The sequence below is a fragment of the Vicugna pacos genome, chromosome 3, assembly GCF_048564905.1.
Source record: "Vicugna pacos chromosome 3, VicPac4, whole genome shotgun sequence".
Taxonomy (NCBI): domain Eukaryota; kingdom Metazoa; phylum Chordata; class Mammalia; order Artiodactyla; family Camelidae; genus Vicugna; species Vicugna pacos.
The window spans coordinates 37,583,097-37,607,448 of NC_132989.1; the positions used below are offsets into that span (position 1 = coordinate 37,583,097).

The window sequence follows — 24,352 nt, forward strand, 5'->3', positions numbered from 1 at the left end:
ACCACAGCAGCAGGGAAAGGACATCCTACCAGTCCCAGGTGCACAGGAAGCTTGTCATCACATGCCAGGAGCTGGGCACCCCAAAATGATTACAGCTTTTGTACGTTTTTCCTATCTGAATTTATGTAAAATCATACTAAGTAACTTAACCTGGTTTTTTAAAAACCATTTAAGAAAGGGTTCCGTGGAACATCTGCTGATTTTCCTCTACCTCTTCATGCTGTTTCCACACTGGGCACACAGAAAGGGGAAAGGTAATTTCCATTCTCGTTCATTTTCACTTCCGGGCTCCTGTGTTCCTCTTGGAGAGGATGTGAAATGCACATCCTGACTCAGCACTGCCTTTAATGTGCTCGTTCTCCCTTCTGCCAAAACGGGCCCAACATCTAGGAACACACACATAAGAAGGTATGTGTCTGCCCTGTCCAGCCTCTTAGCAGAAAGGTCAGGCAAATGGGAAAGGGGAAAGGAAGCACAATTTTAGATTCCAGAGCCCTCTTCCAGAGACAGGGACCCACGGCGTAGTTCCAAGTTGTGTTTTCATTTCCACTCTACATATAAATATATTCAGACACTGTTTTAGCTGTACTTCCCAATTTATGACTCAAAATTAGCCAGGGGCTACTCAAACTGTTATTTGCTAACATGTTAATTTGATCAGAGTTTCTCAAGGCTCTTTGCTTCCTTAATCCCTTAAGACCAAAGTCAGCAAACTACAGCCCATGAGCCAAATCTGGTCTGCCACCTGTCTCTGTACAGCCCAGAAGCTAAGAAAGGATTTTACAGATGAACATTAGCAATCAGTTTGATGACAGGGAACAATAACTTTGAATCGCGATTAAGGAAAATGTTATTTCTTCTCGAAAAGAATTCAATTAGTCTTATCAGTAGACTTGTATTACAAATATTTGTGCTCAACTATTATCATTATCATTATTATTATTGTTATTATTATATTTTGAATTTCATGAATAAAAATTTGTGGGAAAGGGTTTATTATATAAGCATTTACATTATATACTTCATTTTGACTCTCAGCCCACAAAGCCTAAAATAGCTATTATCAGGTCCTTTAGAGTAGAGATGTGCTGATCCCTGCTTTTTTGGAAGACAGCTGGAGATGTTGCATGAAATGCAAAAAACAAACCAACAAACAAACAAACCTCCATAGCAGTTTAATTACAGTAAGACTTCCAAGAGATTCACCTTATATTTTTTTCAGGTTAAACTATGTATTTTTTTTTCAGGTTAAACTACATGTACTTTTTACAGGTTAAAAAAAATATATATATATACACACACACATACACACACACATATATATATATATAAACTACATATAAGTATATTTCTTTGTTTTCTGCTGGTTATAATGGATATTAACTAAATTTCATAAGTGACAAGTACTTTGTCTTCATTTTCTCATTAAAACTATTTTCAAATTAGTACTCATTACTAGCACTGACTGAATGCTTACTAAGTATTAGACTTTATGAACTTCAAACCCTTCAGGTCGGCAATGTTCCTGTTTAAAGATGATGATGAAATGAAGGCTCAGAAAGGCTAACCAGCTTACCTAAGATGCACAGCTAGAATGAGGCACAGCTTACTTTGACTCCTGAGCCCCTATTCTTAACCACAAAAAATGTATTGTCTCCACTGTTGTTTACCCTCTCCTTCTAGCAACTTCCCTTAACCATCTCCAGTTTCCATTTGTCCTAAAGGTAACAATTCGTCACTGCTGTTCTCTCCGCCCTTCAGTCCCTTTCAGAAGTGGCCTCACTGGCATGGAGATTTAGAAGTGTAGCAATAGCTATGTCGCAATGCTAACGCAGACTTCTGGTCCTCTGATCTTGTTTACATCACAAAGTGCAGCATAGAATTGTGGACAAAAGCCAAGACTCAAGATGCAACTGAGAATGAGCTGTGGCTGCCAAGTCCAATGGGCTTGACTCACTGCCCTGAACTTAGGCGCTTTGGGCAAGGGAGCTGATTTGTGGCAGCTTCCACTTGGGTACTAACCAAAACAGGCTTTAGGGAGACATTATCCATCAAGGTGAAAACCTATAAAGAGTTAGAGGAAACACAAATCAATTGATCAGAAAAGTCAATGCTTTAGCAATATGGAGCCCAAGACTATCAATCCACTTCAACCATTAATTTACTGTGTGACAGTCTTCATTTCATATAACCAGGAATTTTTGATTGGCCTACTGTTTTTACTTTGACAATGTCTATAACATCAAACTTACTTTCCATGATCTTAGGAGCTCTAAAGTCCACCTATACAGTGACATAACCTAGAGAACAACACTGTCTGAGTAACGGCCCAGTATGAGCAAATTATTCTGATATTGTCTAATCAGATTACACATTATCGGTTCTCTTCAAAGGCTCATCTGGGGTAGTTATGAGACTTCTGCTACAAAGAAGCCATTGAAAACTAAGATATACAGTCTAAAAATGCCTGTCAATTCTTGAAAAACAATTACTATATACTATTTCATCTGTTGCTTTGTTTTGCTGTTAGTGAGATCAGATTGTTCCCAATTTTTAAGAATGTGATTTAATCAACATGTTGCACTTTCAGACTGTGTTATTTTATGATTACCAATCTCTGGCAGACAGCAGAGGTGGTACAGGTAGCAGGGGTTCTAGTCCCCAAAGTGTGCCCAGCCCAGGGCTTGAAACACAGAGGAGTTCAGTAAGTACACTGTAAGATGAATAATGAGGGAGGACTGTAATAATTCATGTTAGTTTCTGGATTTGTTGCCTGAAAATATATAAGGCATAGAAATGTATTCCAAAAGTCAAAAAGGAAAATAAGTGGTATATAATGACAACTAAACAACATAAATGCTTTTGGAAGATAGACAAATCTGAAAATAACAAGGGACTGGGGTGGCCTGATCTGTGTTTGCATTGGGAAGGGAGGAGTGTCTGGGTGGGACCTGGTGTATGAAAGGGGAACAGTTTGCCAGGCTTACATTAATGAAAAGAGGGTGATCACAGGATGAGACCTTTATTATCCAAGCACAGAAAGTCTCTGGGAGCTATTCTATACTTTCTTCACAGCTCATGCCACAGATGATCTTCCCCCTCAGAACAGAAACACTAGGTCTGGAATTGTGGAACTGACCGTCCTCCAGCCCCTTTTCCTACTGAGAATGAATTAAATCAGATTTTCCTTTGGATCTAGCTTATTTGGTTACGTTATGCATGGGGAAATACTTGCCCAAAAATGCTGTGTCTTCTTTTTCAAAATTTGAAATTCTTTAAACAGGGAGCAAAGCCTATAATTACATAATCATTCATCCATTGCCTCATTAAAAAGACAAATAAATGTTATGCTCAACATCTATTGCACTAACTTGGCCATTTGAACTACACTCATCAAGGCTTGGTTTTCAAAGTGCACTAATGACTTACAAACACTGACATGTTCTGTAACTGCTTCATGTATATCCATTTTGTCTACGCTAGTTGCTCATGGGTATGGATTTGGCAAGACTACGGCTCTCCCTCACAGTATGCGCAGAATTTTCTACCCAGCAGTTACTAAAAAAAATGCAATACTGATGTTGCTGCTAAAGGAAATCATATGTTCTTAAATTAGGTCGCGACTGCATATTCAGTGTGGCCCATGGAACTGAAAAGTATGAAGGGGAACATCCCCTTAATAAATGTGTTTATTTATAATGAGCCATGTTGTAGAAAATGTTTCAGATGGCTTATAAAGATTCTTAAAATGTAGTGAGAGAGCATAAATTAAAGGGGGAGGGAAGCAGAAAAAGGAAAAACAATGGATGAGGTACAATTTGCATTAATTTATTAAGTCTGGATATGGAAGAACAGGCAGAAAGAAGGTGCCCTGAAGCATAGATCCTGTAGCATAGCTTGAATCATTAAGCTTGCAAAGAGAGGGCAGTGTGGTGAATCTGAAGTCAACATGATTTAGCATATTTAAATAGATAATGAGATGGTTCACATTTACATATCACTTTGCAATACACACACACAAAAATGCCAAATACATTTATTTCCTTATCTCAGTAACTCTCCATTAGAGATAAGGAAACTAAGACTCATCAGAAAGAGTGACTTATCATGAAAAACAGCTTTCTGTAGGCTGTAACACCAAATATTTTTAAGAATTAGAAACTTAAGAAGCAGAATTAGAGGACCTACTATAGGAAATCTCTACTTGACCCTACTGACAAATGAGACTTTTCTATATTATACTTTTAAGATACAACTTTTGATACTAGGTTTAACCATGTGGAATTACCATTTTGTAGGTCAAAAATGATTCAACATTAGCCATTTCAAATGTTTACCCCTCTGGTTTAGATATCAGTGAAAACAAAATATGATACCGATCTCCTGAAGCATCAAAATTTGTTCACCTTCACTTAATTTTCCAGTTTGTACATTATATATGTTATGTCTTTATTCAACAAGAAGAATAAAGACACACTATAAATTACCCTGTACACTAAAATTCTTTTTCAGAACAGTAATTCAGTAACAACAATCTCTGGATCCTGGTACTGTGTTTTCTGTAGACATTTTTATGGGGTGTATACTAAAAACTATTTCAAGAGAAGATAAAGAATGTAGACACAGAAGTCGTCTTAGCTGTGCTGAAATCCCGATTCAAACTGGTTCGGTGACACTAGGAGGGTGACATAAATATCTGTGTCTGAATTTCATCATCTGTAAATTGAAAATGATGCCATCACTGTCCCTAACAATGAGTGCTCTGTAACTCAACAGTTACCTTTGCCTACTGTGGAAAACTCAGAGCCAAGTTGGAAACTCAGCTACAGGAACCACACTGATCCTTATGGTCTTCTTATTAATATTCTTTTCCCTGGTTTTCAGTGATTACTTCTTCAAATTTTCCTTTGGTTTTAATTATCTATTTCTTCTTTATTCCACTTTTATGAGATAGAGTATTTTTCATACCTCAACTCGTTTATGGTACAAGTGGGTTTAAAAAAAACAATAAATGAATATATAAATAATACACACTCTGAAACTGTTGACTGAGGGTGATTTCTGCCAGAAAATATATGTCACATTAATTTAAGAATGCATATAAATTCAAGCATGATACAACACTGACTGTAGGGAGTAATAACTGCAGTAAATTATGAAGTCCTCAGAAAACAAACCAGATTTCAACTGAAAATTAAAGTTAAATCATAAAACATTAATTAATGAATTTTATGTTCAATAAATGTTGCTACAAATTAAAGTGAAAAGAAATTAAACAGTATAAAGAGAATAAAACATGTTCACTGACATCAATATTAAATGGTTTTTAACTATAATATTCACAAATACAAATGGATTTATTGTATTTGTTTGTGTGATGGCCAAGTTCATATATGCAATCCAAAACAGCATTTGCCCTATTAGTAAAAGCACATTAATAATAATGTTGACTATTAAATAACACACTTAATACTATATTGCATAAGTAAGTTATTTCATTGAAATATCTCAATTCTATAGGCAATTACACCTAAAAAAGTTCCATATACTTTTATGACACCAACATAGAACTAATAACTAGACTGAAATCATATATAAATGTAATGATAAAATGTACTATTTTCTTTCACAGCTTCCCCTGGCATTGGCTGGGCCCACATTGCAACTGCAGCCCCGCTCGCCTCTCCCTCCGCCTAGTCCTGTTGCTCAGATTTCCTTACAGTTTCCAGGGGGATTTCCTAATAAGCCTCTTAGGGACAAATCTCCATCTCCCAAGGAGCATGACCTAGGATATTGTGGAGGAAAAAAAATAATAATATTTGCTATAATTCAATCCAAAAGAAATTAAACAAAGGTATAATCAGCACAATCTTCAAGAATGTTCTTTTTAGAAGGAAGAGACAAACTCCAAGTGGAAAAATAAGATCCTCAACATTTTAAACAAAGGCTCACCATTTCCACTTAGAATGTTACAGTGTATGACGTATTTTCACATGTAAACATGTACATGACAACTCACGTGAGATCTTCAAATGATGAGAACAGTAAAATGCAACGGTGAAAATTACCTAAATCAAAAGCCACCCAATGTTAATACACTGCAAAGTAGTAAAACGCTACGTTTCAGTGGTTGCTATAGGTCTGAGGCAACCTGAACCGAGGTCTCGGGGAAGGGTCCCTCTCAGTCTGGGTTCTTTTAAAGGGAAGAAGACATGACTTGCCAATAATAGTCCTTTGCTTTGCTTATTTTTTTCTTTCTTTGTTTTTACTATAATTTCAGGAGCTGGTTCAAACTCTGTGGGCAAAATTCTACTGAAATATTGTACATCATCATAGGAAAGTGGAAAAATTTGATTCTCTTTCAAAAGCTTGTGGTGATTCCATACCCTGTAGTGTTTTTTAATAATAATGTTCAAGATTCACATTATCTAGAAAAGATTCAGAGAACAGAAAGGATTCCTTTTGGGGTTTATCTATAGATGACCAAACTTAAAAGAGGAGGTCCCTTCAGTCCAGAAAGGGAAAGCTGAAAATCAAATAATCAAGTGTTATATAAAAACAAAGAAAAAAAAAAAACACATAGATCACTTTTCAGCAATTCCTCAGCATATCAAATCCTCTAATGAGCCACCTCCCTCTTACATCTGTGTTCTTTTTCACTGGATTATACCATTTAATATTCAAAGACTCTTGTATCTCATATCTTTGATCTTAAGACTCCCTTTGGCCTCTAAAGAGGAGCTGTAATTAGATCCTATGTCTCTGTTCTCCACTACTGCTCATAACAACCTCCTCAAACCTGACGGCCACCTGCACTGCCCAGTGAAATGACCCCCGCTATGGAGCTATTAAAACCATTGGGTACTTTCCTCCCCTCCCACCACACTTACTTTACTTCACTTCTCAGTGGCAGCCGAACATCCCTTCCTTCTTTAAAAGGGTTCTGCTCTTGTCTTCAGTGACACTTAACCTTCATGGTTTTCTTTTTAACCTGCTGGCAGCTCTTTCGGTTTCTGATCACCTCATTCATACATGGGTTCATTCATTCATTCATTTAATTATTTGGCAGAACGGAGTCTGGAGATATGACAGTGAGCAGTACCAGATGCAGCTCCTGCTCTCAGAGTCCCCTATACCCTCTCCAGCTTCACTTGTACGGCTCTCTCCCAGTATCACTGTGTTGCTGCAGGAGCATTTTTTTTTTCTAGGTCTTCAAATCTGCAGAGCTCTTCCTATTTCAAATGTTTACATGTATCCTGTCCTCATCTTAGAGAGTTTTGCCCCAGCAGCCCGTTCCTAAAGCAGCTCCCATGTCAGTTCCTCACAGAAATTTGCCCTGGTATTCCTCTCTCAATCAGCACATCCTCTTAATTCACTGCATCCAACTTTTTCCCCTATCTTAAAGGAAACAGCTGGCACAGTTTTCTCTTTAAAATAATGAGACAAGAACAACAACATAAAAACAGCTGCTATTCACTGTTGGTAGAAGCGATGGCTTAGGTGAGAAATGCAAATAGTTTCCTGAGAGATTTGAGTTTATAAATAAAAGAATCATAATTAACTTTGGCTAAAGTTAATATCAGGAAAGACAACTGAGCTTTTTAATAATACATGACTGGCTCAAGAGTAGGCAAGAAAGATTCAAACTCAGGCAATTTGACTCTAGATTCTGTAACTCAGTAGGGTTACCCACCCATCATTGTACGGACATGCGACTTTTTCCAGCCAGGTTACTCTATTACACATGCAAGCAAACTGATGCATCACAGAGACTCTCAAAACTTTAGAGCTAAGGAAGTCCTTGTAGATCTCACAGAGGTAAAAGCTAGGAAGGTCTCACAGAGAACAGTGGCAGATAAGACACTAGAATCCAGTCTCCCAGTTCATAGAAGAGAGCTCAGTCACTACTTCACACTGGCCCTTCTCTTTGGAAATCAAGTAAAGAGAGACTGAGACTGACACAAAGCCATGTTTCACCTAGGAGCACTCATCTATTACCTACAAAGTATTGGCTGTGAATATTCCAGAGTACCTCTTTACAAAGAGAGCAATTGCTCAAAATTTTACATACTTTTTAAAATAAAGGCAAGCTGTGAAATTGCTATTTGCTTTAAAAACCCTGGATATCTCCCAGGATAATATTTTTCCCATCCTAGGCAAAACTTTCTCTCCATGTATGTCTTACATATAAAATAAAACCATGTATTTTCTCTGGGAACCCTCTTATGCATATGAAAAGCTGTGTAATTGTCTGAAAGAATACGAAAGGCGTAAGAGTCTTAAGTCTTGAGTTTTTGAGGGTTTGCAGGAGTGGGGAGTGGTCAGAGCAGGCTTCTGCTTCAGTTGTAATGTTCTAATTCCTCTCAAAGGGGAATCAAATAAATTCATGTTATTGATGGGTAACTCTAATCAAATAAATAAAACATCAAGATAAAAATCATCTTAAAAATAAAACGTCATATTTTAAAATGAGGAAAAGTAGGTTACCCAAAAGGATTCAAGTCAAGAAAATCAGCCTCAGTGTACTCTCTGTCATAAAGGTTTTTCTTCCAGACTTTTCCAGCAGAGCGGTGTCAATGCATCTGTTGCCAAAGATTTCTTTCCACCATTTTTTTAAACTCTGATTCAGGGAAACCCCCAGAAGCTTTCTCTTTGGGCTTCGTCTTCACCTCAGGAGTATTTCTCACAGAATTTGCTAACAATAGAAATCATTCTTGGTTATGACACAGACCCAGCGGGATGTTCAAAATGCCACCGGCCACTTAGTGGTCCAGCCTGGCCAAGCCTGCTGGTAGGTACCATATGAGCCATATGGAAATTGCTAAAATGGGATATAAAGCAGCAGGTTCTAAAGCCACCAGCTTCCCTTGCCACGGTAGAATCAGCACTGGTCTATGGGGCAAAGCATTCCTGCCTTTGAAATGCCCAGTGTCCACGGAATATCTCCAATCCATGGTGAGACACCAAACAGTATTTCAGTATAGTCTGTTGATTTCTTTTTCACCTCTTTGACTGTGCCTGAAATAACATATTTTGAAATAAAGAACATGTACAAAGAAATGCATCCATGCAGGCTATACTTTGCTCAGCAGAATTAATATTCTGTAGCTACCAATGTTGTGATAGGATGGTATTAAAATGCAATGTAAATTCCCTCTAATTGCCAATGTGTGTTCACTTCCCTCCTGAGAGATAATATTAAGTAACCTTTTTCTTCTTTCTAACATAAAAATTCTCAGATTTGAACTGTAAATGTAGGGACAATATAAGGAGGCAACTGTACTAATGAGAGAGACGTATCAGAAAAGTGAACATCACTGACCAAAAAAATCCACAGTAAGGGGAAAAACAGCAACAACTCAAGTTTCAAAGATGTTTTAGGTCAGGCTCTCTTGAGCAAGAGCTCCCTGAAGAAAGACATCATATAAGAATAAGATATAAAGAAATACCTTCCAACTGAATAAAACTAAAATAATCTCAGAACACATACATGTTACAAAGGCAATGAACATGGGATCTTTGCATAAATCTGGTCCACACATGGCACAATGTATATCTCTTTCCATGGGTGAACCTTCTGTAACATGTTGCTTAAAACTGAATGTTAGACTATGTGGTATGTATTGTGTAAATTAGTTTGCATGTGAGTGTAGGCTGTGTCAGAGACTGGTACAATATATTATCAACCCAGTTTTTTGGAGTAAGTGGATAAAGACTTAAAAAAGAAACAGGTATCAGTAGGGGAGGGTATTCCTAATGTTGTTTAACTCAAGCAGTTTCCTGAGAAAAGTGCCCTGTTCAGCTCATTACACGAAGTCCATGTCATCCATCTTAGCATCTGTGTTACATTACCAGCATTATCAATTACATACTACTTTTTCATTGGTTTACGAAAGACATTATTTTAGAAAGGCACTTCAGTTGAAAATAGGGTAAACCATTTAGCACAATCTCTCTACTTAAGAAAAAAGGAAAAGGTTGACAGATGAATATCAAGAAGTCCCTAGAAGATATTTTAGAACAGGACATTCCATATATACAACTTTGGCAGTTAAAGAAAATGTCTCACTATGCATTTATCACAAATTTGAAAAAAAGCCTTCAATTTCATACAAAACTGAATTGACCCCTTGGATTTACTGACTGCCCAAGCATTCTAAATGCCATTTGATATGGTGGCATAGAGAACCAATAAATCATTAGGCTGAAAATGGCATCTTAGGTTCATCCATTCATCATTCATTTATAAAATTCTTATTGAACACCTCATATATGCTAGACATGGTGCTAAACGCTGGGCAGAAAATGATGAATGAAACAGATATTACCACTAACCTTTTAAGTCTCACTGTGAATTAAATAAAAACACAAATAAATATGTTAGGTCCAAACTGAGATAAGTTCTGTGACAAGTTCTCTGGAAAAGGAGAACACAGTGACGTGTCAGAGAATACTGGGATGAAGAGGGCAGAAGCAATAATCATTATGTGAGGATGAGAAGGAGTCAGGTAAAGAGAAGGAGGGACAGAACTCCAGGCAAAGGAAGCATGTGTGAAGGTCTTCAGCCCTGAGAGCTGGAAGCATCTGAGAACTAGAAGGGTTAGTGTGGCTAGAGCATAAGAAGCAAAGGAGAGTGAGGTCTGAGCAAAGGCTGCAAGGTAAGCAACAAGAGATCACACCATAAGTCTATATTTTATGTTCATCATGAAGTCACTTGAAAGGATATAAGCAGAATGACTTGATCTGATTTAAGACTTAAACAAATTGTTTAAAGTGCACCTTTAGGAAGTACCAACTCAATCTCTCCCTAAGATTTTTCTCTGCTGCCTGAAACCAACCTGCTGCAATATAAAATTCATTCATCCCTTCCAAATGTCTAGGAAGAACAGCCAGAAGCAAGTGTCCCTGAGGAAGGGATTTCCATACACCAAGTCCTACCAGAGATACCCAGCCTTGCTGGAAGTTTTCCACCTCATTCTCATGATTGCTGACTTTTTTTAGCTAGCTGCAGAGCCACCGCCAAGCAATGGTTCTCTTCCATGGATATGATCTCCTGGAACTCTCACACCCCTGATGCTCACAAAGCTGCAGAAAAATGGAAAGTTACATCAAATCAAAAAGTTAGGGAAATGGAAAAAGGAGGGAAGGAGATGTGTATCCTAAACACTACTTATACATGGAGGCGGGGTAGAGAGAACAGGTCAATGGAAGGAGATTCCAGGGACAGCAGGAGATTCTGGATAGAGCTGGAAGCCTGCAAAGCTGATCAATTTTTTTTTTTAATTTAAAGACAGTTTATTCACAAAGTGCATTTTTTAGATAGTTTCAAATAAAGTCTAATAAACTGAACAGCAATTGGAGGCTCAGAAATATTAGAATGGACTCTACCATGGAAACCAAACCCGTCTTTTTAAAATTAACAAATCAAAATAAAATTGCATTAGCTATTTACTTACATATTTGTAGTTTAGGTCTGTGAATATCCTGCCCTCTGCCAAAGTGAACACTGTTCTGCCTACCACCAGGGGTTAAGCCTAAAGTCTTCACATTCTTTACCTGAATTATGAATAAAATCTTCCTTTCTAATAATTGATTGGCTTTTTAATACATAAAATTCCAATGACTGAATCCCAAAATTAAAATTATGTACCATCCATAAATGTAACTGTTTCTATTTCAGCTAGGATCGAGGACAGAGCTGAAACTCAGCATAACTGTGGTGGGGAAAGTTTTTGAAACCCCAAAGGTGTTCCTCTTTCTTCTGAGTTCCTCAGCCACAGAAGTAAAGAAAGCATCACCAAATGGGCTACAGTGAAGAAAACGAAATAATGTAATTGTGGGGTATGGGGCGTCAAGCGGATTTCCCTTTCACCAAAGCTTTTAAAAACATTAGTTGTTCATTTTCTTAGAAGACCTCCCAAAGGCGCAACTTTCCTTACTCTTCTGAGATAATCCAAACTGATGTGAATGACACAATCTAACGCGGCTTCCTTGGTTTCTGTTTGTGTGAGTGTGTCTTGTTGACACTAAACAATGTCAAAAAGGTAATGCTATTTCTCCTCTGTTGCCTAGTTAGTGTTTCAAAGCAATTTGACTGTCTTCTATATGATGAGAGGAAAGCCTACAAAGTCAAACTGCCTCTTCAATGCCAAGAACTACCCAAATAAATACATTAAGTGAGAAGAAAGTTGCCCTACATCTCAGTTCTCTAAATACTGAATTAACCTAACATAGGGCAGCAATGGTAGGGGAGGGGCTACAGTTAGAACTCCCACCAGGACCTGAGAAATGAGAGAAAGACGGTTTCCCTCTGAATGTTCAATTATAATCACCATATACTAGGTCAGAGAGAAGCACGGTAAGTCATTTTGAAGAGGCAGAAATGGCTCCCTGACATGGAGAACTGGCTACCACGGACTAAAGTCCATTAACAATGAATCAGTCAAAGGAGGGTCAGCAAAGGAAGTAGGAAAAAATGTAGAAGATGAATAAACATTCCCAGAGGCCTGATCCAAGGGAGGGAATGTTTTTGCCCAAGGATGCATTCTCTCTGGTCCCAGGGACAAATTAAACCTTATTTGCATGAAATAAGTTTCCATCCATTGATGCCATTCAACCTATGCTGATTTCAAGCAATCTTTTAATTGTATTCTGGTCTCCCAAGCAGTTTGCCTTTAGGGAGAAATCTTCCAGCCAAAAGACATGGCCCCTTCTCATCCCACATATTAATGCTTGTGTCCCACCATTCTGCTTGTATTCCTTACTTTCTGGGAGCTTGCACGAGGGATCCCAAGAGACAGACTCACATTCAGTGTGTCAGTAAATCAGGTTTCTGAGGCTGTAAAACTGAAAACCAGATCATATCACATAATATCCTGAATTCTCATCCATATATCAAGGCTTCCAAACAAGTAGGGAAAAGGCAACCACACATGTCACAGATGAGATAACTGAAGGCACACAGCTCCCAGGTGGCAGAACCCGGACTGGATTCCTTGTTCACCTTGTATCAGAGTGCATGTGACACACTAATTATCTATCGACTCTCTGTCTAAATTCCAGAGTGCGGGATAAACGAGAATACTCTAGGCATTCCAATCTGGGCTCACTGCTCAGTTGAATTCATTTATCTAATTCAGTGATTGTCCAGCTCCCCCTGACCATCACCCAGTGCGTCCTACCTCCTCCTTCATCTGCCATGCATACAGCTGCTTCTGATAGTTTAAAAATATAGTAGCATCACACCATGTCTAACATCCAATATGTGGGTACAGATGGCATTTCATGGGACATGATCCTTTTCTACAAATGACAGGAAGTGCAGAATAATCCCTCAAAGATAGCAGGCTCTGTTGCACAATGATCAGCCTGCCAGGGAGTGATTTTTCCTCTTAGCAACTTTAACTGAGAAGCCATTTCGACTGTCAAGCCCCATCCACTTCTCACATTTCCATTATGAACATATTCTAACATACATTAACAAGCTCCTATGGAACACACTGAACGTTATTATTTAGTATTTAAGTAGTTTTCCGAGAACACACAGTGGTCTGCCAATCACAAATGCTCTGCTCATAATGCCATCTCTTTGGAGGCAAGCATAAATCATTCTCTCACTTTAACAGTTGAGAAACTGACACTTAGATGGGAGTAGGTTAATGACAAAACAGTTTAACTAATAAGCCCAGCTAGAATAAAATATGTATTTACCCAGTTCAGGCCATTCTCCCATGAGAATCTTTTAACCCTTCATGGACTAGCTCCTTTTGAAACTGTCTTCTGGGTTAGGAGAAATCTTACTGATGCACTAGCGCGAGCATGTACGTGTCGGGGGCAGTATAACGAGTAGGGAATCAGGAGTCCTGTCATGCCAGAAGCCCAGCATGTCAACCTGGAAAAATATCCCAATAAAAGGATCTGAAGTCCTGATGGGGCATTATGAATTAAACATTACTCAATGATGATACAAAATTCCAATTTAGGACGTTATTCACTTACTGCTAATGAATATTTCTGATTTAAAAGATAAAAATTGAACTGTCTTGATATTCATCTGACAACTTTAGTCCACATTAACTTCCTCCTGTTCTAACTCAAATACTATAAGGCCAAACTCTGGTGCTTTTAACACTGAAAGTAAACAAAAATTCAACGGTCTTCAGTAGCATAAGGCTGACAGACTCCGCTTCTCAGATTTAAATGCCCCTCTCCTAATAACGCTCAGATGCTAGTAGATTTAACTATGAAGAGTGAGAAAAGGAAATGTCAATAAAGAAATCCTCAGTGGGGAAGCCCTTCTAAGCCATTAGTCCCTATATTCCACCCTGAGAAAAAACAGCCTCAGCCACCCAGCAGACTTTCCGGCATGTGACTGCATCTAACTGAAAAATTTCAGAAGCCTAAAATGACTTGCCATCTATCTTCTGGTGGTCTCAGCCAGGCCTTTTGCTCTCGCATGATACTGAAGCATATGGTTGCAAACAGTCTTACAGATGGATACAGAGAATTCAACAGAAGCCGGGGGAAAATCTGGCCTGCAGATGTATGATTATACCAGTGGGTCTCCACTGCACATAAACGATGTGAGCTGAAGTATTTACAAGATGAATACAAGAAACACAAAACACACGTGAATGTAACAGACAAGGCTTTACTGTGCTACTGCGTTTTGACAGCTAATTAAAAATTTGTTATCTAGATTCATGGGTGTATAACATAAGATAGGACTATGTAATCTAAATCCACAGCCAAAGCCAGTTCCATAAGTATACACTTTCAATTTTACAAATTTTACTTGACTAAGCAAATTATCTTCACCATCCAACCCCATGCAACTAAAATTCCAGGTTATACAGAAAAACAAGCACATAGCAATGAATATTTAAATTCAGATGGTGATAACCCTTTTATGTCTCATAACATTATGGTTTAACTTATCCAAAGGCAGCATTTATACATTTAACATATTCGATATCTGATAAAGCAGACCATAATCATAAAATAGCTTTGTCCCCAAACTAATGTCTTACTTAAAACCTATGATGATCCCTGGATATGGGAATAAACATTCAAAATGGAAAAGTAAAATGTTTGCAGAGGGATGTTACCCACATAAGGCACTGTTAAGTAAAGAAAGATTTTATAAGCATATTCTTCATATGCTGGAAAAGCCTGAGCCTCCAAATATAGGAATTTGCTGATATAAAGAGGGATAATACCATCATTCTAAAGCCTTTCCTTTCCACTGTAATTTCTAAAGCAGCTGAAGTATCCTGCATTATCATCTATCTGAAGGAAGCTGATTTTATCATATTGCAGCAGACTGCTATTGAAGAGGGCAAATTGCCATTAGTCTCCACATATTCTCCTTTATGTCATTATAACAATTGAAAATTATGTTCAATTACACATAAAAAGCCCACTGCTTTCAGCATATAGGAGTTTATACAACAGAAAGCCCAACTGTAAGTAGTCTAGGATGATGCAAAAACTACATAACAACTGTACGAAGTCTGCAATGAATATTACAGATATGACGCAGCTCAGTCTGTGGCTTTCCTCCTCATGGCCTCAAAAGGGCAACTGTGACTCTGGGAGTTACATCCCTATTCCTGCGGCAGCAGGAAGGGGAGGAAAGAAAAGAAAAGGAAAAAAGGTATGTGCAGCTGTGTCTGCCCTCTTTTGAAAGCTTTCCTGTAAGTGCTACCAGTAACATATTTTGAAATCACTGACCTGAATACATTACCTTTCAGTAAGAGCAGCAGAAGAGTGGAGTTATTTAGTGGCCTCGTTAATTGCCTCAAACCAAAGTGAGATTCTGACACAAAGGGAGAGAGAAGAGCATGCAGTCCATAGGCAACAAGCAGTAGCTGCCCCTATTATGAATGCACTGCTCCGTTGTCCGGTTTTTTTCTGTGTATAAACCCAAAAGGACATTGTTTTGAAAGTCTCAGAAAAAGAGAATAGGTTTATACTGATTCTTTTATCAGGCAGTGATTAATGCCCCAAAGATGTCCAAGCTCAAACTGACATATTTAATACCCCAGGATGACATCAAAACACTAAAGTTAACTAGTATGCCGTTTCCCTTCCCCATTCCCATCTCACAACCTGAAATAAAGGTTATCATGAAAGAACGGGATTTACTCTCAGAACATACATTCATTGAACATTAGGTCATACCTTTGAGTGAAATTTTAAAACTTTGTTTAGAAATGACTAATAAAAATATACTGTAATGTGTTTTAACCTTGGTTTGCAGGAATTTCTCCTAAAATAAGATTATTTTTGGCCTTTTCTTATGAGATAAAGATGCAAGGAGATAAAAGGAAATACTAAAAGCTAATTATTATCAAAATTCCAAAATAAAACAAAACAAAGACACATAGGTAGTGACTAGAAGGCAATTCATAAGAAGATACTCTGCAGCCTCTGTACAGTATACACATTGCTGAGAAATCCATATTTTTAAGTTGATATGAGTTTACAAGTAAATGTGATAAAACAGGATACATTTTATTCACGAAAAAAGGCAAATATACACCATAAACACACATATATATAAATACACACATATATTTTCAGAAAAGGAGCAGTTAGGTTTTTAAATAATTTACTAATTTTTAACTACATTTTTTTCTTGGGGGGAGGTAATTAGGTTTATTTATTTATTTTTTTAATGGAGGTACTGGGGATTGAACCCAGGACCTCATGCATGCTAAGCACATGTTCTACCACTTGAGCTATACCCTCCTCTGAGTTTTAAAAGTAGATATTGTATCAGACATGACAAATAATTCATGAAAAAATTTTAAGTTATACATCTTTTGAGATTTCTCAGAGTGAAAAGACTAGAGAAGGTTTCAACATGTTTAAAACTTTACTCTGTAGCAATCTGTTGTAAAAGAAAAATGGAAAATTCCACGCCACTTTTTTCCATTAAAATAACTGACACTTGTACAACTGCCAAATGCATGTAACCTTTATCCTGCAGTGATGGGTAGTCTGAAAATTCTTATGATGAACAATCTCCAAGTAAATTTTGAGAACCAAATTTTGGAATTTCAGCTTCAGTTACTCAAGCACTCTTCATCTGGTAAGTGGGGTGCAAAGAAGCCCATTTGGGAAGCCCATTGTATGACTGGATACCTGCCCAAGCAGGAGGCAAAAAGCCATATTCAAACATGTTTAAAGTAACCAACTTCCTGTTAAAAGTTTCTCACTCAGGACTTGGATTGTATTTATTGCATTCACTCAGGAGCACTTTACTAACCAGATGGATTGGAAATTATTTCCTTATTAAGAACCTCATCAGTATTTCTTTAGGCATTAGAGTTTTCAATTCAGACACTTATGAAAAGCCTCATTAAGTTTATAGTATCCTGAAACACATTTCCAGTAGTCAGAAGTGTCTGGAAAGGGAAGAGGGAAGGAGAAGAGAAGGAAGAGAGGATTAAATTAATCAGGTGAAATTCATTTTAGCAGTATTCTGAAACTATTGAACTATAGCTTGATTCTCCACATTATATTCCAAATGTCTATGGGAAAAAATTAAGAGAATTCCTAAGAACCTAGAGGAGCACTACAAAGGAAGCTGCCAATATCAAGCACAAGTTCTCCGGCCTTCTTCATCCACTACTTCCCCATGTTGCCACGAGTCAGTGCAATCAAATGCTTGAAAAATACAGAGCATTTCTTCACCTATAGATGTGTGACCGTGAGCTCTGGAGGATTTAATCTGACAGTTCAGGTAATCCCAGAGTGTGCGATTCTCTGGCAGTCACACTTAATAAGCCAAAGAAGCTGCATGAAAAGACCACAGGTGTTGTCATCCTCTTTAGAGTCTTGGGTTCAGAAGGGCTCTCTGTGGCTGAGGGAGCCTGCATGGCTGTGCAGCAAGGAACTGGCTTGATGCCCTTTTCTGAATTCCTGCATGAGCTCCTCTCCACTGGCCATGCCATCATTTTCTTCCAGACACTCTGACCTTCTTGGACCAAATGTTCATGGTCCATATCAACCCGATGAAGGGTGACTCACCACTCTCTCTGTTAATTGGAAGTACATCTCAAAGACTGGAGTAAGAGTTTCTTTTCAATATGTCAACCCAATACATAAGAGAGAAAAAAGACTTTAGAAATATCACCATAGTGTCTTTAGTAACTTATCAGCTTCATGTAGAAGAACACCTGGTAGAAATTCAAAGAAACTCTTGTTGTCCATTTTATTTGTCTCTGCTAGGATGTGACCTGCCATAAGACTCTAAATGTCCGCTGATGTTGATGTGCTGCTAATGACTTTTCCAATATGAGATGGTGGAACATGGTTGGCTGTTTACTTGCAGCAGAATCAGCACCAAGGCCAGGGCAGAGGGAAGAAAGGAATGGGTGAGGGGCCTCGGGCTTTGCTGAAAACTAGTGTCTCCAAAAGCTGTATTATTTTATAATTTTTTTTCCAAAGAAGTGCAAGTCTTACTTGAGTGACAATAAACACTCTCAGTGCATGATGTTACCTGAATCTCTCTGCCCTGTTCTTTCATCCTACTTTAGGAGTATAGCAACTGGATTCCAGATTTTCACTCCAAGAACTCAGTGTCTATTATTATTTCTATTAGGGGCATTCACACTGTATCAACAAAGTCATTTTTCCTACCCCTAAAAGAGATCATATAAAATTATGTCACTTCATAGAAATTGCTAATGAATAAAACATTAAAATGATATAATCAAAAAATCTTTAAATCATTATAATGTATATCATTTTAAGTAAACATTTTTTTCTAAATCTGCATTTCTCTCCTTTTCCCTCATTTCTTTAAAAATGAAATACTTCAGTCCCTAGAGTCTGAATTTTTTTTTATGACCTTTTCAAAATTAATCAATATTTAATTTTCTAATTTATTCTTAAACTTTCTTGGATTTGTTGGTGGAATTTGATGTCTTTAAGATTAATTGAATGTGTAACAACTAACTTTTTTAACCTAGTGGCCCCGTAATATTTTATTTATGTGCTTCAGTAAAACAAGGGAGTGTGGACCATGAAAATATTTTTTAAGGATAAGTTATAGGTTATTTGAGCTGATTATTTCACTAAATAATATGAGAAGGCTCTTAAATTGCCTGAAAGTCTCCTTTGTCTCCTAAAAGGAGATTTCTGTGCATAAGAAGAAACTAATTTTATTAGATAACTCTGTATTAACTGTACAAGAGACTCATAGTTAATTGGTGCCAGGAAAAAAAATCAATTATTATTTTATTAGGTTGAACCAGAAATTGCCAGTATGGAATAGTTTTAACCAACACAACAACAACAAAAAATGGCAACATCCTATGTTTCAACTAAAAAAAGAAAACTGCTGCCCAGAGGGATTAACAGACCTGCCCAAGGTTAGCAACAGAGCTGGAATCTAAACCAAGGTCCCTGGATTCCCACACCAGGTGGCCTTGCGTTTTAAGCACACAGAGCCTCTTAACATGTCAGCAGTCTTTTTATTACAGTTTCTGTTTTCTACCACTTTCTACCATTCCTGTCACAGATACTAGGAAGAACTGAAGAGATTTTCTGCCCAGGGAGTAACAAAGATAGTAAGAATAACATTTAACCCTTGACTAGCTACTACACGGGGCTTCAGTGAGTTAAATATTACAATTTTAATATATGCTTTTGAAAATGATATTGATTGGCTTTCTTTACTAATTAGGAAAGCAATGCTTTCAGTTGTCCAATGTAAGAAATAAATAAAAGCAGAATTATGAAGAAACTTAAGAATAAACAAAGCAAGCATATAACAGAAAACTGATCTAACTATTTTGATACACACACTTATGTTTAAAAATGTTTGTGTTTCTCTAGTTATTTCCTTAGAACAGATTCCCTTAAGTGCTTTACTGACAAAGAGTGTGCATGGCTTCTGGTGAATACTGACAGAACGCCCTTCAGAAATAATGTGCCAATTTACACCTCTCTTTGTTTTGTTTTGAAAATGCCTGATTCCCTCCTCTTCTCCAGAGTGACTTTTTAAATGTTCACTAGCCATTTCTTTTTCTTCCTTTATGAACCACTGGATCACATTCTCTGAGATTTTTTGATTTGGATAGTTCCACTCATTTCTATAAGTGAGACCTGAGCAACATATGAAAATACCATCTTAATGTAAATATTCTTTAAATTATAGGGAAGATATTGTGTATTAAAAATGTCACCTTAAAAGAGTAAGTGCAAAAAATGGCAAAAAATTTTTTATCATACCATCATAAACTAGACTTATTTTAGAAGTTACTCTTATCAAGATTCAGTGTGTGTGTGTGTGTGTGTGTACATACTTTAGTATCTCCAAGTTATCTTTTCTTCTAAACAAAAGAAATATCTGACACCTACTTAAATTTTTGATGGATATATACTATTCTCTTTCCAATATTCTCACAATACATATTCAAACCTATTTCCACTTAAAAGTTACTGACAGAATTCAGAAGCAATATTCAATAAATTTAATTCACATCATTAAATTATGTCATCCACAAAGACTAAATTCAATTCTGAAGATTTTTCATTAAATTAATTCTACGCATTTCTACTTTCCTATGGCCTCTCACATTCACTCTATATATTCAGGCAAAATCTTTTGAATTATTTCAAATTAACAAGCTTAATGCTTCTATCTGAATTCTTTAGGGGAAAGTATTCAGTATTTTTTCTTGCACTTCCAATGTATTTCAGATCATAGTCACTTTGTTTTTTAAGGCTTTTTAATTATTATGTAAGAATAAGATCATAAAACTCAATGCAAGAAAGCCTTATCTAAGCATTACATTCAATTCACCTACGATACAGAAAAAAATATAAAATGTATACAGTTTAGCAAGAACTTAATCATTTTGATTCTTTTCTCATAGATTTACTTTAATTGTCATGCTGAAAGTAAAAAAGAAAATAAGAATATGGTATGGTCTTTACCATAATTTCTGTACTTGAATTTTCTTTAATGAGATTGACAGAAAATATAAATTTCTTAAGAGGAAATCAGTTTTCCATGTGGTACCATTGTCTAGTTACAAATAGGCAAGAAATGAAGGAGAAATGTTCCTCTTTTGTGACTCCCACATTGTTGAGATTCATGATTTAAAATTTAAAATGTTAGTCAAAAAAGTTTCATTTTTGCAATGTGTCTGGGTTATTAAGTACAGAATTAGCTTAATGTTCCAGTTAAAAATCAAATGGACTCCAGCCTGCAAAAAGATGACTGCACTGACGTGTTTTTCTCTATTATTCTCACCAAGTACCACCAAAAACCATGGACAGTATATATAAAATGAACATAAGAGGACTCTAACAGGGGGGAAAAGAAGGAAGAACAGCTAGGGACTTCAAGACTGAAGGAGAAAGAAGGTAGCAGGTTTTTGATTTTCTTTTTGCTATATATATATATATCTCAGACTTGTTGCTAAAGAAGCCAGCAAGCTGGAAATACCACACAAAAAAAGGCCCAATAAAACTTTCTCCCTCCTACCAAATCACTAGGAAAAGAATAGCCCAGCAAGACAGAAAAGTTTAAACAATATCTGCTCTACCTTAACCTAACACCACAGAAAAACTGTGGCTCCTCTCCCACCTGCACCAACAAAGGCCAGGTGGGGAACCTAGACTTCCACCCTCAAGAGGCTATAAAGGGGCACCTTAATACTTCCACTGAGGTAGTATCAGAAAAGACTGAGTAAGAAGCCAGTCCTGACTTTCATACCCAAACTACAGTTAGGAGTAGCCCTCCCTCCTGCACAATATCTTCCCTTTCTCGGGTGTCAACAAAGGAGAGCAGGGAAATGACATTTCTACCCACTCTGGCAGTATTGATGTGTTGCATTCACTTTCCAGACTTTCACAACATAACCCAAAATGTCTAGGTTTCAGTTGGAATCACTCATCATACCAAGAATCAAGAAGTTTCCAAACCGAATAAAAAAAGAAGAGAAAATAGATGTGCACACCTTGATGACAGAAATATCAAAAAATTGAAGACAGTCATCACAAAAAATGCTTTGATGAATAATTAAGAACATGCTTGAAACAAATGAAAAAATAAGACAAAGACCCAACAAAGAAAACAAAGACACAAATAAGAGTCAAAAGTAAATTTTAGCAGTGAAAAATACAGTAATTAAAATTAAAAATTCAGTGAATGGGCTCAACAAGAAAATGGCAGGGATATAAAGAAGGAACCCTTGGATTTAACTGGATATTACAGATTGGACATGATAATCAAAATGATTCAAACTGAACAAGATATAGAAATAGACTGCAAATAACAACAATAAACAAAAGAGGCTCAGGGATCCATGGAACCATAACCGAAGACGTAACATTAATTTCACTGAAGTCACAGAAGAAGAGGAAAAAGACAGCAGGACAAGAAAAAACTCAGTCAAAAAGTAATGGCTGAAAATGTCCCATATTTGTCAAAAGACATACAGGTAAGAAATGTACAGTGTGGAGAATATGGTCAATAACTATGTAATAACTTTGTGTGGTGACAGACAATAACTGGATTTATCATGGTGATCATTTTGTATTGTACATAAATATCAAATCTCTATGCTGTGTGTCAGGAACTAACAAAGTATTGTTGGTTAGTTATACTTCAAAAACAAACAAACAAACTCATAGAAAAAGAGATCAGATTTGTAGCTACCAGAGGCGGGGAAGGGAAAATTGGATTAAGGTAGTCAAAAGATACAGATTTCCAGTTATAAGATAAATAAGTACTAGGGATTTAATGTACACCATTGTAAACATAATAACACTATTGTATATTATATATGAGAGTTGAGATAGTAAATCCTCAGAGTTTTCATTACAAAAAATTCTTTTTTTCTATGTCTTTAGTTTTGCATCTATATGAGATGACTGATGTTTACTAAACATACTGTGGAAATCATTTCATGAACTATTGAAGTCAAATCATTATGCTGTACACCTTAAATTTATACAATGCTGTACATAAATTATCAATAAAACTGGAAGAAAGAAAAAAACTTTTTAAAAAGACATAGACCTACAGATTCAGGAAAATGAGCAAACTTCAAATGGGATTAAAAATAAATCCAAATCAAGATATACCTTAGTCAACTTTCTGAAAGCTAAAGACAAAATAATGAAAGAAGTGAGAGAAAAATAACACCTTATCTACAGGGGAAAATTATTTTGAGATACAGAAAATTTCTAATCAGAAAATCAGAAACCATGAAGATAAGAAGGAACGGGAACAATATTTTTCAAGCACTTAAAGAACTATTCACCCAGGATCCTATAACCTGTGAAAATATTCTTAAGGAATGAAAGGGAAATCAAGATATTTCCAGATGAAGGAAAGCTAAGAGAATTAATCACTAAAAGACCTTTTTCCTAAAAAGTGACCGAAAGAAATACTCTAAACAAAAAGGAAATAATAAGAAAAGGGCCCTTAAAACATCTGGAAAGAAGAAATAATACAGTAAACAAAATCATGGGTAAATAAAATAGATATTCCTTTCCTCTTGAGTTTCCTAATTTATGTTTGACGGTGGAATAAAAAAAGTGTAACTATCTGATGTGGTTCCAAATATATGCACAGAAAATATTTAAGGCATATATACCATAAATGAAGGAGAGTGCATAAAGGGAGATAAGGTTTCTCTACTGTACTCAGATTGGTAAACTGACAACAATAGACTGTGATAAACTATGCATATATAATGTAATACCTAAAACTACCACCAAAAAAGAAGTTATAAGAAGAAATAAACTTAAAAAACATTATAGCTAAACTAAAACAGAATTCTAAAAATGTTCAAGTAACACACAAGAAGTCAGGAAAAAGTAAACACTGACACCAAAAGCAAAGAAAACAAAGAGGAAACAAAATCTAAAATAACAGACTAAAAACTTAATATGCCTGTAACCATATTAAATACAAATAATCTAAACACATGAAATAAAAGAGATTAATAATGTGAATGATGTAAATCCAGAATAAGCTCATGCTTGCATTAAAAAAAAATGAAAAGTCTAAAATTAATCATCTAAGCTCCTGCTGCAAGAACCTAGGAAAAAAAAAAAAAAACTAAAGCAGAAGAAAATTAGTACTAAATGCCAGAGCAGAAATCAATGAAATTAAAAATTAAGCAAAAATATAGAAAATCAATGGAATAATGAGCTGATTCTTTGAAAGATCAATAAAATTGACAGTCCTCTAAAGAATAACAAAGAAAATAAGAGAAACAATACAAATTACTAGTATCAGGAATAAAATTTGGGCTATCACCACAGGTCCTACTAACATCAAAACAACAAAAAGAGCTCTACAGATGTAAGTTTGATAAGT

General features: G+C 36.4%; 1 protein-coding gene and 1 long non-coding RNA gene across 4 annotated transcripts in view; one reads left to right on the forward strand and one right to left on the reverse strand.

Annotated features, from left to right (window-relative positions):
- PRR16 (proline rich 16) overlaps window positions 1-24,352 on the reverse strand; it is a 246,041-nt gene that overhangs the window by 199,849 nt on the left and 21,840 nt on the right. The window lies entirely within an intron of this gene.
- On the forward strand, window positions 25-5,863 carry LOC140689505 (uncharacterized). The gene is made up of 2 exons (XR_012064536.1): window positions 25-254; window positions 5,633-5,863. It is a non-coding gene; the product is annotated as an uncharacterized lncRNA (long non-coding RNA).